This window comes from Balaenoptera musculus, chromosome 2, assembly GCF_009873245.2.
Source record: "Balaenoptera musculus isolate JJ_BM4_2016_0621 chromosome 2, mBalMus1.pri.v3, whole genome shotgun sequence".
Taxonomy (NCBI): Eukaryota; Metazoa; Chordata; class Mammalia; order Artiodactyla; family Balaenopteridae; genus Balaenoptera; species Balaenoptera musculus.
The window spans coordinates 168,507,818-168,522,067 of record NC_045786.1 but is presented as its reverse complement, the minus strand read 5'-3'; positions in this window follow the sequence as shown (position 1 = coordinate 168,522,067).

Sequence of the window (14,250 nt, the reverse complement as noted above, 5' to 3'; positions counted from 1 at the left end):
TAGCTTGTCCATTTTCACTGCACTGTAATATTCCATTGTAACAAACATATCAATATGAGATTGAGTATTTAGGTTGTTTCCAATTTTACTATAACATACAGTGCTGCTGTGAACATTCTTTGTATCTGTCTTGGTAGGCACAGTTTTCTTTGATTTTATTTCTAGAAGTAGATTTGCTCATTTCTAGTACTAAGACACTTTTTACCTCTACTAATACTAGTAATAGCTAACTCTTATGGAGAACTTCTTATTTGTCAAGGTCTTTTCTAACAACTTTACATATATTAATTCATGTAATTCTTGAAACAACACAACTAGAGTATTAGCCCCACTTTACACAGGAGAAGAGTGAGAAACAGAGAGATTCAATAGCTTACTCAAGTTCATGCAGCTAAAGGGAGGTAGAACCAAGAGTGATCCCTCACTGCAAAGCTCCAGAGTCCATGTTTCTAACCACACTCTTCAAAAGCTGGCAATGAAGAAATGAAGGAACTAGAAAATCACCACCAGAACATGATATTCATAAATGCTGCAGGTCAGATCTGCTGATGAATGCCAAAGTTAGTGGGCAAATCTTTAAAGAAAAATAGGTTATTTGCACAGTCTCAAAGTATCTCCCCCACAAACTTCCTAATTATTGTGGTGGTTTTAACATAGGACTGCAAATTCTTTGATACCCCTCCCCCAGGAGGTAGAGCTTAATATACCTCTCCTGAATGTGGACTGGACTGAGTGACTTTATTCCAGTGAACAGAGCATGGAAAAATAAAAATAGTAACTTTGCAGCAGAGAAACCTGGCAAACACCACCTTAACTGAGTGATCAATGTTAACATCCCCAGTAATAAGTCATGTGTCCTCAATGTGATGGGACAAGAAGGGCACATCACCTCTGTGGTACCTTCCCCAACATCCAAACCAACAAGGACCTACCGTATAGCACAGGGAACTCTGCTCAATACTGTGTAATAACCTAAATGGAAAAAGAATTTGAAAAAGAATAGATATACGTATATGTATAACTGAATCACTTTGCTGTACACCTAAAACTAACACAACATTGTAAATCAACTATACTCCAATATAGAATAAAAATTTTTAAATTAAAAATTATAAAAGAAGGGCTCATCACCTCTGTGGTACCTTCCCCAACATCTGCACCCTCAGGCTGTCTGAGAAAACGTGGGACAAACTCAAATTGAGGTACATTCTACAGAACACCTGATCACTTTACAAAAGTCAAGAAAGGAACAAAAAAATGGTCACTGATTAGAGGAAACCAAGGGGACACTAAACAGACTAATCTGAATCCTGAAACAGAAAAAAAGTGGAAAAGCTAGGAAAATCCAAATCAAGTCTGCAGTTTCATTAATAGTTTTGCATCCAAGTTGATTTCCTAGTTTTGATCAATGGCGCATGGTTACATAAGATGTGAACAGCAGAGGAAGCTGGGTAAAGGGTATGAGGGACACCTGTACTCTCTTTGCAAATCCTCTGTAAATCTAAAATTATTGCCAGGGGTGGGGTGCAGGGAAGACGGAATGGAGGAAGGTGGTCAAAAGGTACAAACTTCCAGGTATAAGGTAAATAAGTACTAGGCATGTAATGTACCACATGATAAATGTAACTAACACGGCTGTAGGTTATATGTGAAAGCCATTGAGAGAGTAAATCCCAAGAGTTCTCATCACAAGGGCAATAATTTTTTTCTATGTCTTTAATTTTGTATCTGTATGAGACAATGGATCTTCACTAAACTTACTGTAATAATCACTTCCTGATGTATGGAAGTCAAATCATTTTGATGTACACCTTTAAACTTATACAGTGCTGTATGTCAAATACATCTCAATAAAACTGGAAGAAAAAAAACCAAGCTAAAAAAAAAAAAAACAAAGATAACAACACCCAGTAATGCCTTCCCATTTCATTCAGAGGAAAAAAAACAAAGAGCTTCTCCAAAGGGCTCCCACATCATCTGCCCCTCTTCCTCCCACTCATCTGCCCCTCCCTCCACAGCACAGCTCCCTCAGATGCCCTCCCCACCACCTCACTGTTCTGGAACCTGCTTCTGTCTTAGTCTCTTTGCACTTGAAGTTGGCTCTGCCAGGGATACTCTTCTGCACGTATCCCCAAGGCCAACAATTTCAGTTTTGTCGAATCTTTGCTCAGATGCAACTTCCTCAGTGAGGCCTCACCTGACCATTTGGATTGCAACTGATTCCCCCTCCAGTTTTCCCTCATTCTGCTTGTTTTCCATATCATGCATCACCTTCCCCTCTCTCTGTGTCATTTCCTTAATTAGTGTGGTTATTGTCAATTGTCTGTGTCCCCACCGGAATGTCAGTTCCATCATGGCAGCGATCTCCACTCTTGCATTCACTGTGCCTGGAACATGGGGCCCAGCTAACTTTGTTAATAAGCTTGCCTATGTTATTCCTAGCATGTAGCTTGACTTATTTATAGTCAGCATGCCTGCGTCTAGGAGTTCACCAAGCGGTGGAGAGGGGTGAAGACCTTTTCTGCAGAGAAAACATGGGCAAAGAGTCCTGAAGAGTTCCCAAGAGCTGGAAGGAAGAGGTAGGCAGAAACCCCATCACATCAGCACAGGGATAGCAATGAACTCTGCTCCATAGCAGGGTGTCGTGTGCCTGGAAAGGCAGAGATGGAAAAGTTAACTTGCATCCAAGGCAATACGTAAGCCAAGTTGAAAGTTATAAAAGATTTAGGTAAGCTCTTTCTAAGCACCTTCAAAATTCCCAGAGGGCTTTTCTTATGTGGTAGGTCTTATAATGAAAGAAGACCCAGACATGACAAGAGACACATGGGTAAAGACAGCTATTAAGCAAGAATGATTGATTTCATAACATTCCAAGGTAGTACTCTTTAACTCCAGATACAGCCACCTCTCAATGGCGGCCTTCCTCATTTGCATAGGTAATTGACAGCTTGTTAACAGCTCATTAAGAACACTGAAAACCATGTGACAACTACAAACGGGTATGCGTAAATGGGGACAGAATCTGTGAATTGCATGATATTGAGAGCTCAATCAGATCTCAGATTACAGGTCAGAGAACAAGTTGATTGACTCTGATGGTGAAAAAATAGAAACATCCACCAACTTTTTTTTAGAACTTTATTCAACAGTCCTATTGTCCACAGGGTAATAAAGAAAAGCCCAAGCCATGGTGATTTTCAGGGCTCAGCTCTACCAGATGCAACGATGTAAGTACCAGTTTAATATAAATACTTAATAGCAGATCATTTCAGTTTCTAAAAACACCCATTAAACTGCTTATGCAGTTTTAAAATTTGTTCTTAAAATTCACCTTTTTCATAAACACAAGTCATTTAGACATCGCAATCTAATATTCTGCAAGTGAGAAAAATGTGAAGTGTAATTTGATTTTAGCCTATAAAAAGAAGATAAGTTTCCTGATTTGCACACAGTTACCATCGGTAAATTTGGATGCTGTATTTTTTAAAAGAACATTTGAATATAAATAGTGCAAATAATTGTTACATCAGCAAATCTCTTCTGAGCATCAGATGCCTGTGCAGAAACCTTCTTTTGTGAACTGTTTCCCTGGATGGAATAACAAGTTTAAAGGTGGGCAGTGTGCAGGTCCAGTGGAGACCTGTAAGTCCAGCGCTTATCTACGACCAAGAGTGTACCTTCCACACCCTCAGAGCCCGCTGAGTCTTACTTTTCTTCTGTCTACCTGCATCTACCAGATGCAAATGGATGGTGGTTATGGACAGAGGGGTCCAGCAAATGCTGCCCCATGCTCAGTCCTTGGGATTCTGAAACCATCCACAGGGTTGCAGACCGGCCTGGCCCACCATGTGTCCCAGATCTAGCCAATTTGGCCAAACCCACTCTACAACAGCTCCTTCCCACCTACCCCTGTGCCTTTAAGTCAGGGGGATTTCCTTACCTGGTTTGTTCCCCCATCCTCTGTCCTTTCTGGGTAGATAGTTCCTCCTCACCCAATCAGGTTCAGTCCCAGGGACTCTGCCAAGACAATGGGGACAAGTGGAAAGAGCACAGAATCAGTATTTAAGGAGATCCAAGGACAGTCACTCAGACGCTGGGCTTCTTCACTTACTAGCAAAGTGGTCCATCCTGGATTAGATATTTAACCTTAGAAGATCTCAGTTTCTTCACCTATAAAATAGGAATGATGCTTAGAAATCTTGGCCATGTCAGTTAATTGAGATAAAGCCTTGACAAGATTATGCTTTTATCTCAGTTAAGGTCCTACAGCAGCAGTCCCCACCATTTTTGGCAGCAGGGACCAATTTCGTGGAAGAAAATTTTTCCACGGATGGGGGTGGGGGGATGGTTCAGGCAGTAGTGTGAGCGATGAGGAGCGGAAGCTTCAATTGTTCGCCCACCGCTCAACTCCTGCTGTGCGGCCAGGTTCCTAACAACCCGAGGACCGGTACTGGTCCATGGCCCCAGGGGTTGGGGACCCCTTTCCTACAGGATAGGATCTTGACAAGATTAAGAATGAGAATTGATACTAAACCGATGGTCTTGGAATTAAGTCCATACTAGAGCTGTCCATCAGTTAGATTACAGTGACCACTTGACCTAAGAAAAGCCAGTAGACATCTATTGTGACCTAACAAGAAGAGAAGAACTGGGCAAGACACAGTGCTCAATTCCAAATTCTGAATTGGAAGATGACAGAGATGATGGTGGTGGTAGAGGCTGAAGCCCAAAGTCCATGATGTAGGGAGAGCTTGGAAAGACCATCCACAAGATTCTGCAGCACAGGTTACGAGAAAGCAGAAACCACGACTAAGCATAGGCCACGAGTTGGAACGAATACAAGGAAGACGTGACATGGTGGAAGCAGAGGCTGGTGGACAGAGTAGGAAGCAGAATAGACAGGTCGCCAGCAACAGAGACCCCTCCTTCACTTGGGGGCCTGCTGTCTAGTCTAGCCAGGGGTTGGGAAAATTTCTGGAAAGGACCAGGGTGTAAATACCTTAGGCTCTGCAGCCCATGTGGTCTCTGTTGTAACTACTTAGCTCTGCCACTATAGACAATACAGTCATTCTTAAAAGCATGAGCATGGCTGTCTTCCAACAAAGCTATTTACAAAAACAGGTGGGGGGGCCATCGTTTGCTGACGCCTGACTTAGTCCACCCCATGGCACAATGATTCTGCCCCTCAGTGCCCTCTCCAGGCCACCACGTGACATCTACTGATTGTCTTATGATCATCTAAGGGTCCATCTCCAGCACTTTCTTTACCCCCACCATTCACAAACCTATAGATCTTCAGGAGGTAAGTGCTTACATCAGAAATTGCCAGGGATTTTTGGTTTGGAGATTATTGAGTAAGAACATCTAAATCCGGATGCGCACCCACACACACACGCACATGCACACACCCTGAAATATCTTTGGACATCACTCTGCCAGTGTTCCTCTTTGTTTTTTCCATATTTATCAATTAGCCCAGCCACAGGCAGAGCAGTACCACAATTTGAAGGCAGTACCACAATTTGTGAAGTAATAACAGCAAGAACAAAAAGCAAAAGATATTTTTTATTACCAGCCTAGGTGGCCAAGGAAGTGCTATTTTAATGATCTTTCCAGGTGATTCTTAAATACACTAGAGCTTGAGAATCGCTCAGCTGCACACTGATACCCCTGCGGAGATTTAAAAAAGCACTAATGTCTGGATGAGTGTTACCAGATTTAGCTAATAAAAATATAGGATGCCTGGTTAAATTAGATTTTCAGAGAAGCAACAAATAATTTTTTTGTAAGTAAATTTTTAGCATGACCAAACATTGTATTCTCTCTCTCTAGCACCCTTAGTCTGGCTTTACCCTCAAGGATTCTCATTTCTTTGGTCTGAGTGCAGCCTGATTGTGGAATACTTTAAAGCTGATGTGCAGCCAAAGCTGAGAAGCAGTGGCCTGAGAAGCAGGTCTCTTTCCTTCTTAAAGTCTTTCCTTGGTCACTGTTTCACCTGGATTCTAGCTCTGGGGTTAGTGGAAGAAGCAGCATTGGAGAAAATCAGTCTTCCCAGGGTGGAGCAAAGATTGTATAGCTATTGAAAATGGGATTGAACCATGTGAAGCTATGTCATGATTTCCTTTTTCCCTCAGCTGTGTCCAAATTGCCACCGTTTTCTTCAGGATAGAAAAGAAAACCCCGCCATCACAATATCTAAGAAAACAAAGGTGATCAAATATGAGTCCCATGAGGTTCCCAAGGTAGGAAGTACAGAGTCCCATGGGGACATCCCATGGTGGGATGTGGAGAGTCCCATGAGGCCCCCAAAGTTGGAAGTGGAGAGTATTGGGAGGAAGGATGTGGACAACCATGAATGGTGCTACGGTTTGGAATTTTTTGGTTTTGATTTTGGTTTGTTTGCCTGTTTTTTAAGAGTTACTTGGGCACTTGGGCTCGTAAGTCAAGTCAGAGATCATCAGTGTGCAAAAGGGCTAAAACAGAGCTGTATTTCTAAATATTACTATGTTTCCCCAGTATTTCTATGTTTCTGACCAGGAAGGCAATGTGCTTTGTCTCAGTCTGCCATGTTGTTAAAGCCAGACATCTGAAAGCTAATCTTGCAACCAAAGAGCTGGAGACTATGAATTATTTCCATTCCACTCAGAGGCAGTTGGCAGCAAAACAAAGAATATGAATGAGGAATCTAGGTTTAGATCAATAAAATGTACAGGGCTGTAGCCATTTTTTGCAGAGATATTCAAAAGCAACTCAGACAAAGCAAAACATGGAGGAGACAACTCCAACAGGGTCCTGGCATTTTGTAATTATAATGAATTATTCATGACGATTGATCAATATCTCTATCTGCTTAACACACTATCCCAAAACCTTGTGGGTTAAAACAACAATCATACTTCATGAATTTGTGGTTAGGAAGTTGGATAGGGCTCAGCTGGGTGATTCTTCTGCTCCAATGGTGTTGACAGAAATCACTTAATGGAATTCAACTGGTGGAGGGCCTGGTCCAGAGGACCAAAGGTGACTTCACTCACATGTCTGACTCAGTACCTGGGTGGAGTAGTGCGACTGTTGACCAGAATGCCCACATGTGGGCTCTCCAGCAGGGTGATCACAGAAAAGTCAGATTTCTTACATGGCTTAGTCTTTCAAAAGAGTGTGTCAAGAGACAGGAAGTGGATGGTGCCAGACTTGAAGTCCTGAGCGTCGCTTTACCGTGCTCTTTTCATCAGAGTAACCACAGAGCCCAATCAGGATTCAAGGAGAGGGGACTCCTGGTGGGAGGAGTGTCTGAGAAGTTGTGGCCATCTAAGAAGTCTGACACAGGGAAGCCAAGTGCATGAGCCCTGAAGCCAGGCAGGAGCACAGGGAAACTGACACTTTTCTAAGCTCCTTGGTGCCAATTCAAATATGCTCTCTAAGCTTTGGTTTTCCTCATCTTGAAAATATTAACGTGAAATCAGATTGACATATTTTCAGCTGCAAGTAATGGAAAAACTAACTTACACTTAAGCAAAGAGGGTTTTATTTTTCTCATGTAAAAAGACTTGAAGCAGGAAGCCCCAGGCTGAAGCAGCAGCTTAACCATAGCACACAAAGCCAGATGCCTTCTCTGTTTCCACGTGGCCATTCTTGGTATATTGGCTCATCATTTCATGGCTGCAAGATGGGTATGGATCTTCCAGAATCATGACCATGTTCAAAGCAGAAAGACGGGAGAGAGCTGCCCTGTCCAGGCCAGTCCTCTCTTATCAGGAAAGCAAAAATTTCTCAGAAACTCCTGGCAGACTTCTTGCTTCCGTTGGGTAGAACCTTGTTACAAGGCCACTCCATCTGCAAGGTAGTCTGGGAAAATGAGTCTTAGGCTGCATACTTTGATGCCCTTGCAAAATTCAGGCTTGTTGGGGCCTGAATCAAGACTGAGGGCATTGGAAGAAAGCAATCTTCTTTATAGATATTTGAGGAGTAAAGTATTTAAACTCTGAATTGAATAATTGCAGATTGAAGATATTCTGCTCTTGGTAATAAGGACCTTATGCAAGACAAAAGTTATCTAAGCACAGACTGATGTGCCGTCTGTAAAAAGCAAAACAAAAGGGCAACAGTGAAGAGGACCAGCCGATAGTGGATGAAAAAGGAAAAAACATCTGGGTTGGACCAATACAAAGATAATTCCCTTAGATAGTAACTCTTAGTGAGATGATATTAGAAGTGAATGTCAGAGTCCCACTGCATATAATTTATGATTTGAGGTATATAATTGCACTTAAATTAAGTGTACAATAAATTCTAAATAGAACCCATACTGCGGGTTCAATTACTGGCACCTAATTGTTTTGTGACATTCAGTACAAGTATTTATGAAGCACTTATCACAGACCCCACTGCACTGTAAGCTTTCCCTGCATTTTAATCCTGGCCATACTGCTGTGGGGAGGGTGAACACAGCATTTTATAGATAGTAAAATTAAGCTTTGGAGTTGCGAAGGGTCGCACATCCCTAAGCCACTGATGAAGGCTTTATTTGGACTTGGGCCTGATGATCCCCCAAGGGCATCCTGTTCACGCCCACCAGGTTGGGCCCCACCCCGATTTTCTCTGCCCTGAAGGACTCATCACAGGTTTACTCCAGTGAGAAGTTTCAACAAATGGAGAGACAATTCCTCTGGGAGTGCGTGAGAAAATAAGATAACAGCAGAGACACCAGAACTGTCTCCACGCTATAAAACCAGCACATGCCCTGCCTATAAATGGAGTTCACGGTAGAGATGGAGGGAAAATAGATCAAGTTCAAAGTTCTCTCACCTCCAACACATGACCACAACGTACTGAGACGCTTCGTTACCCTGACTGCCTTACCCTCAGATGCTTTTTGTTTTGAGATTTTTGAAAAAGTGGATTTCTTTTGTTCAAACCCATAAGTTGTATTTTATAGCCAATTGTGTACGTTTATGGCTAAGAGTCTATCTGTCATCACTTCCTAGACAAAAGTTAATCATCTTAGACCTCGAAAAACAAAGTTTCTTTTCAACATACATTTTGGAATGGGGTTCCCAACATGTAGACCAAACACCGGCTTAGGGCACAAGGGCAAACAGGAGATGCCTTTCTTCAAAGTCAGAAGCGATTTTCAGAAGAACGTGATATTTAAAGAACACATCAGGTGAGTCAGTTGGACACTCTTGCTGTTCTGGTTGCATATTAATTTTCGTTTGAAGTACCTATGAAAGGGGCCCCGGATTATTTTCAGTGTTTGGGATCTGAATGTTTTTGGAACTTCTGGGCCCCTGTACTGATGTTCCCCCTCCTCTCCACTGGTGTCACAGGGGGAGACACAGCAAAGTAAACGTGAGACCCTCCTGGGCCCACCCCCATCTGCCTCTACCTCCCCCCTCTCTCCTGAGAGAGCTGCCTTCACCCTAAGCCCGGGTCCACTCTGTGTGTTGAGTAACTCGATCTTGGCCAGAAACCAAGTCGATTCCCAGGAAAGGCAGAAAGGAGACCCAAAACCCAAGACCAGTGACCACTGTTGGCTGGCGGCCCCTGCTCCTCTCCTGGAACGGCAGAACCAACAACCACAGGTCTCCTCCACCAGGATGTGTCCCGGGATGTCTTAGGCCCCTTAAAGAAAGCTAAACCCTCACAGGAAGGATGGCTGTGTGTCCAGACGCTCACACGCGCAGGCTCATTTCAGGAGAGCCTTCATTTCATTCTCCCTCTACCAAATACTGCGAGAGACCTTTCCATTCTTCTTTCTTGCTGTTGCCAGCCTCTCTCCCTGCCTCTCCCCCTTAACCCCTCCATGTTTTATTAGAATTATTACTCTTTTAAGTGGCACGTGTAGCACTAATTCCTGCTCCATCAGGCCCCGCCGAAAGCGACGGAAGCGGGCTCTCCTCGCCGTGACATCTGTCTTGGTGGCAACCTCCTCAGGCGGTTTTCTTGGCAGCCTGGCCTCCGCGCTGCCACTAGGCCTGTCGGGTGGCTCCGCGGCTGACGGGCTGTCACCGCCGCCTCATCTTGCGGGCTGCCATTTTCTTTTGATTTACCTTTTGATTCAGAAGCATTTGCATGCTTTCATCACTTGCTGGACAAAGTCCTCCACTAGTCCCCCGGGGCTGCCTTCTGTGTAGGCAGTTCGCAAAGAGGGAGATCCCTGGGTGACTGCTTTGAGGTGTAAATGGGGGTCCGGCTGGTCTATGCCAGGCAGAGCCCAGAAGGAAGCGGGTGTAGACTGTCGCTTCCCTGCTCCCCGAGAGAGATGCTGCTCTCTGTTGGTCCCCTCTTATGCTGAGAAGCCGCTTTGTCAATGACAAGGGTCCCTCCATGTCAATTACCTTCTTCATCACCCCAGCTAGACAACTTGGTAATTTGGGGGTTAGAATGCACCCGAGTTCTTTCCTCCCTGGTTGGGCATAGAGCTCATTAAATTACCTCCCCTCCTCTCCAGAAAATTCTTTCTTTGCCTTTGTGCACATCCCAATGAACCAATTCGAAACTGCAACTCCTCTCCCCCCCGGCGGGCGGACAGAAGCGACGACAGGGTTAAATTGCTAATCGAGGTTTCGTGAGGTCTGCCAGAGCCGAGTCTCCAACACTTACATCTGTTCAACAATTATTACAGCATTTTTGTCATAAAAAATTCAACACCCTGAGTGTCGTGCTAGCAAAACCTGAAAATTTATGCAGTGAATAGAATAGCTAATTTCTCTGAGGAAATGCAGGGGGGATATTACAGATTTTACTTAAATTCCAAACACCAGAGCACACACATCTGACGCCCTCCTTGGGGTTTTGTCACACGCCGGACCAAAGGAGGACTTCGCAGCCACCGCGGGGCGGGGATGGCTCTCGACGCGTGTTTCCACCTTCGAGGCGACCACGCTGTGAATAGTCCACACGTGTCCATGCACCCACCCCTGGGTGTCTTTAAAAGACCTCTCCCCCAGTTAAATCCGTGCGTGGTAAGGAATCAGACTTCAGTTCTGGAATGAGGTTGGCGTGATTGGTGTGCGTTTTTTCCACTCCTTTTTTCCAATTTGCCCCACGCCTTTAAAACAACTCCTTGGAGGAAACAGGGGGATGGAGAAGGATTCTAACAGTTCTGAGAGTCTTTAATCTCCTTAATTCATTCTAATGCTGTTTGATGCTTGCGACGGCGGCACTGGAGTTGCCTAGCTGCTCCGTAACGGTCTGGAATATGGATTTGATGCTAAAACTAAAGCTGCCTAGTTAAGATGCCAGTGTAGTGGAACAAGATGCTACAGGCGATCGCCGACTATTCTCCAGGGCCGGAGCCTGACTTCCCTGACTGGGTGTTTGCTACCGTAATAATTGTTGCATCCAGGATGAACAGGAATTTCTTGCATTGTCACCACGGTGGCACCATCAACATTATCCAGATTTTCAGAAATTCACCGGCAGATAGGGGATGTGTGCTACTGTCTTTCAAAGATGGTTTTGGGGTCTCTGATTTGTTTACCCTGGAACGTGACTGTCAAAGGACGAGTTGTCCTTCACCTGAGCACTCTATCCCGTAAACCCTCCAGGTCAGGTGTAAACATGTTCACTGCGGTAGTGTCCATCGCTTACTCTACCCCACCTCGGGGTGGGAAGCACAGGCCCGGGCAGGGGCGGGGTGGGGGGGGAACACACAGCTTCCAGGAGAAGCCAAGAGAAAGCACCCCTGGCATTTATGTCTTAACAAAAAACATGTGCAGTTTTCAAATACAGTAAACACTGTGCTTTTCTCTTTTCGTTGTTTTCTCATCTTCCTCCGTTTCATACCCTTCTGACATCTAAAGTAAACAAGAGCTGATCAACGCTGACCGACATGGGGACATGGGAGGTGAAATGTGCCTTCTGAAGAGTCCAAGGAAGTGGCACCCTCATTAGTTCTTGGCTGGATATGCAAACGGACACTGCAGACCAAGCCTGAGCGACAGGCAGTGACAGCGACAGTGTGCAGGGCCCTCTCCTCTGCAGCCGGGCTGAGCCTCGGGCACAGAGTGCCCACTGGGAGGAGGGCAGGCCCCACCTGGCTCCCGGCCGGAACCGTCCCCAGGCACTGGTGTCATCCCTGGTACTGCCTCTGGCTCTGTCACACTGCAAGTCCTCCCGGTAGGTCCTCCCGTCTGACAGGTCCCATGAGTCGGTTCCTGGGCTGGAGAGCTCCGAGCTGGGGGTCTGTGAGTGCAGTTCATCAGCAAGGGGAGGAGGGACCAGAGTGACGCCACAGGCACCTGCCCCGGGCCCTACACGGAGACAACCATAAAAATAATAGGACCCTTCCAGCAGCCACCTTGCTACCGGTACCGCATCATGGCCACATTCCAGGCTCTGGTGCTATAAGCCCTGCGTCTGATTTAATTTTCAGAACCACCCTATAGAGTAGGTATCGTCATCCCCTTTTCCAGCTAAGGCCTCTGGGGCTTAAAACATGAAGCAGATTCCCTAACGCTGCTCAGTACGTAAGCGCGAGGGCCGGAAACAGACACCAGCCTAGTCATACCCAGGCCCCTCTCTGTCTACCGTGCCCCTGAGGCCACTTTCCAGTTGAGAGACAAGTTTGGCCTGTGATGTCCAACAAAAATGGTAAAGAGCAGACCTATGGAATCAGGTGTGTCTCTAGGTAAGACAGACAACACCCTGACAGTCTGTCATTCAGAGGACAGAGGACAAACCAGAGAAGTCAACAAGGAGACAGGGAATTAGCCTGACTTGAGAGAATTACGCTCTCGGAGACATAATCTCCAACAGGATTTTCTATTATCCTCTTCCCTCCTCCAGAGTTGTGATTTTACAACTGTGTGTCCCAGAGGGGAGAAGTTGTAGGGGCCATCACGGTGAACATGGGGTTACAAAGCTCTAGGTCCCCATGTGGGTCAACGTTGATCAGCTCTTGTTTGCTTTAGATGTCAGATCTTGAAATCCAGGTCCTGGGAACATCTACTCAGTGAGATCCCCATTTTCAGCCACCACCAGCTGTTTGCCCCAGCACTCTCTGCCAACAGGAAGGTCTCAAAGCCATGCTATACACTGGCTGCCTCCCGACAAGGCCCTCCAGACCTCAACATCAGCACACAGGGATCATTTTTGTTTCCCCAGATACTTTGTATTAGTTATTTGTAACTGTGTAACAAATAAACCCTGCTATCAATTCCAAAAGTAAATTCTTATGCATGTTACTTACAGGGCAGTCTAAGACTAGCATAACCCTGAGTTCTGGATTTTCAAGTGAATAATGTCATTTTATTCATTTAATAAAATGATCTATAGAAACACATAAATAAATATGACTTCCTGGTGCTAGTTTGAGTTGACATTGCCATTGATAGTGATCAAAATATGAAATATCAGCAATTTTATGTATTTTAATCTAATACAGATTTATGAATATCCTCATCTAAACAAATGACACTTACAAATGAACAAATGATGCTTTCATATAATAAATGATCCTTATATACACCACAACTTCTATAGATTTAAAAGAGAGAGAGAGAAATGAACAAAATATCACTTTATCTGTAGATACTAGCATATGGCAAGAGATGTGGCAATACTGATAGTATTTAATAAGCACCTCTATTTGGCCCCTTTCACACATAATATTTTATCAAATCTTTATAGTTCTAGTGTAGATAATATTATCCCAACTTTTACACTTGAGAAGACTGGATCTCTGAGGGGTGAAATGACTTACCAAAAGCCACACAGCAAGATGACAGAATCAGCATTCTAACCTAGATCTGCCTGTAGGCAGAATCTGGTCTGTTGCTTCTTTTTGCAAATAAAGTTTTATTGAAACACAGCCATGCTCACTTGTTTATGCATTGCCTATGGTGTTTTTTTTTTGTACTTGAAAGCAAGACCTGAGTACTTCCTCCAGAGAGTATGGCCCACAGAACTAAAAATACTCAGCCCTTTATCCTCACTTAGCCTTTTACAGAAAAATTCGCTGATCCTTGATTTAGAGAAAGATGACAAAGAAATATAAATTATGTGAGGGAAGATGAAGTTGTGGAAGATATCATCTTAGAGGAATTTTTAATCTCAAGGAAATTTTTTCCTACAAATTTGAGGTGCTGATGGTAGAGTTAACAGGTTTCCTACAAAAGAAAATTAAAACGTCGCTAATCTCAGGGTTCAAAATTGTTCCTATCAAGAAGCAAGTGAAACAGAGTCTAATGAGTTTTGAGAAGAAAATGGCATGGGTCAAGAATTTTATACCCAGTCAAGGGATCATGC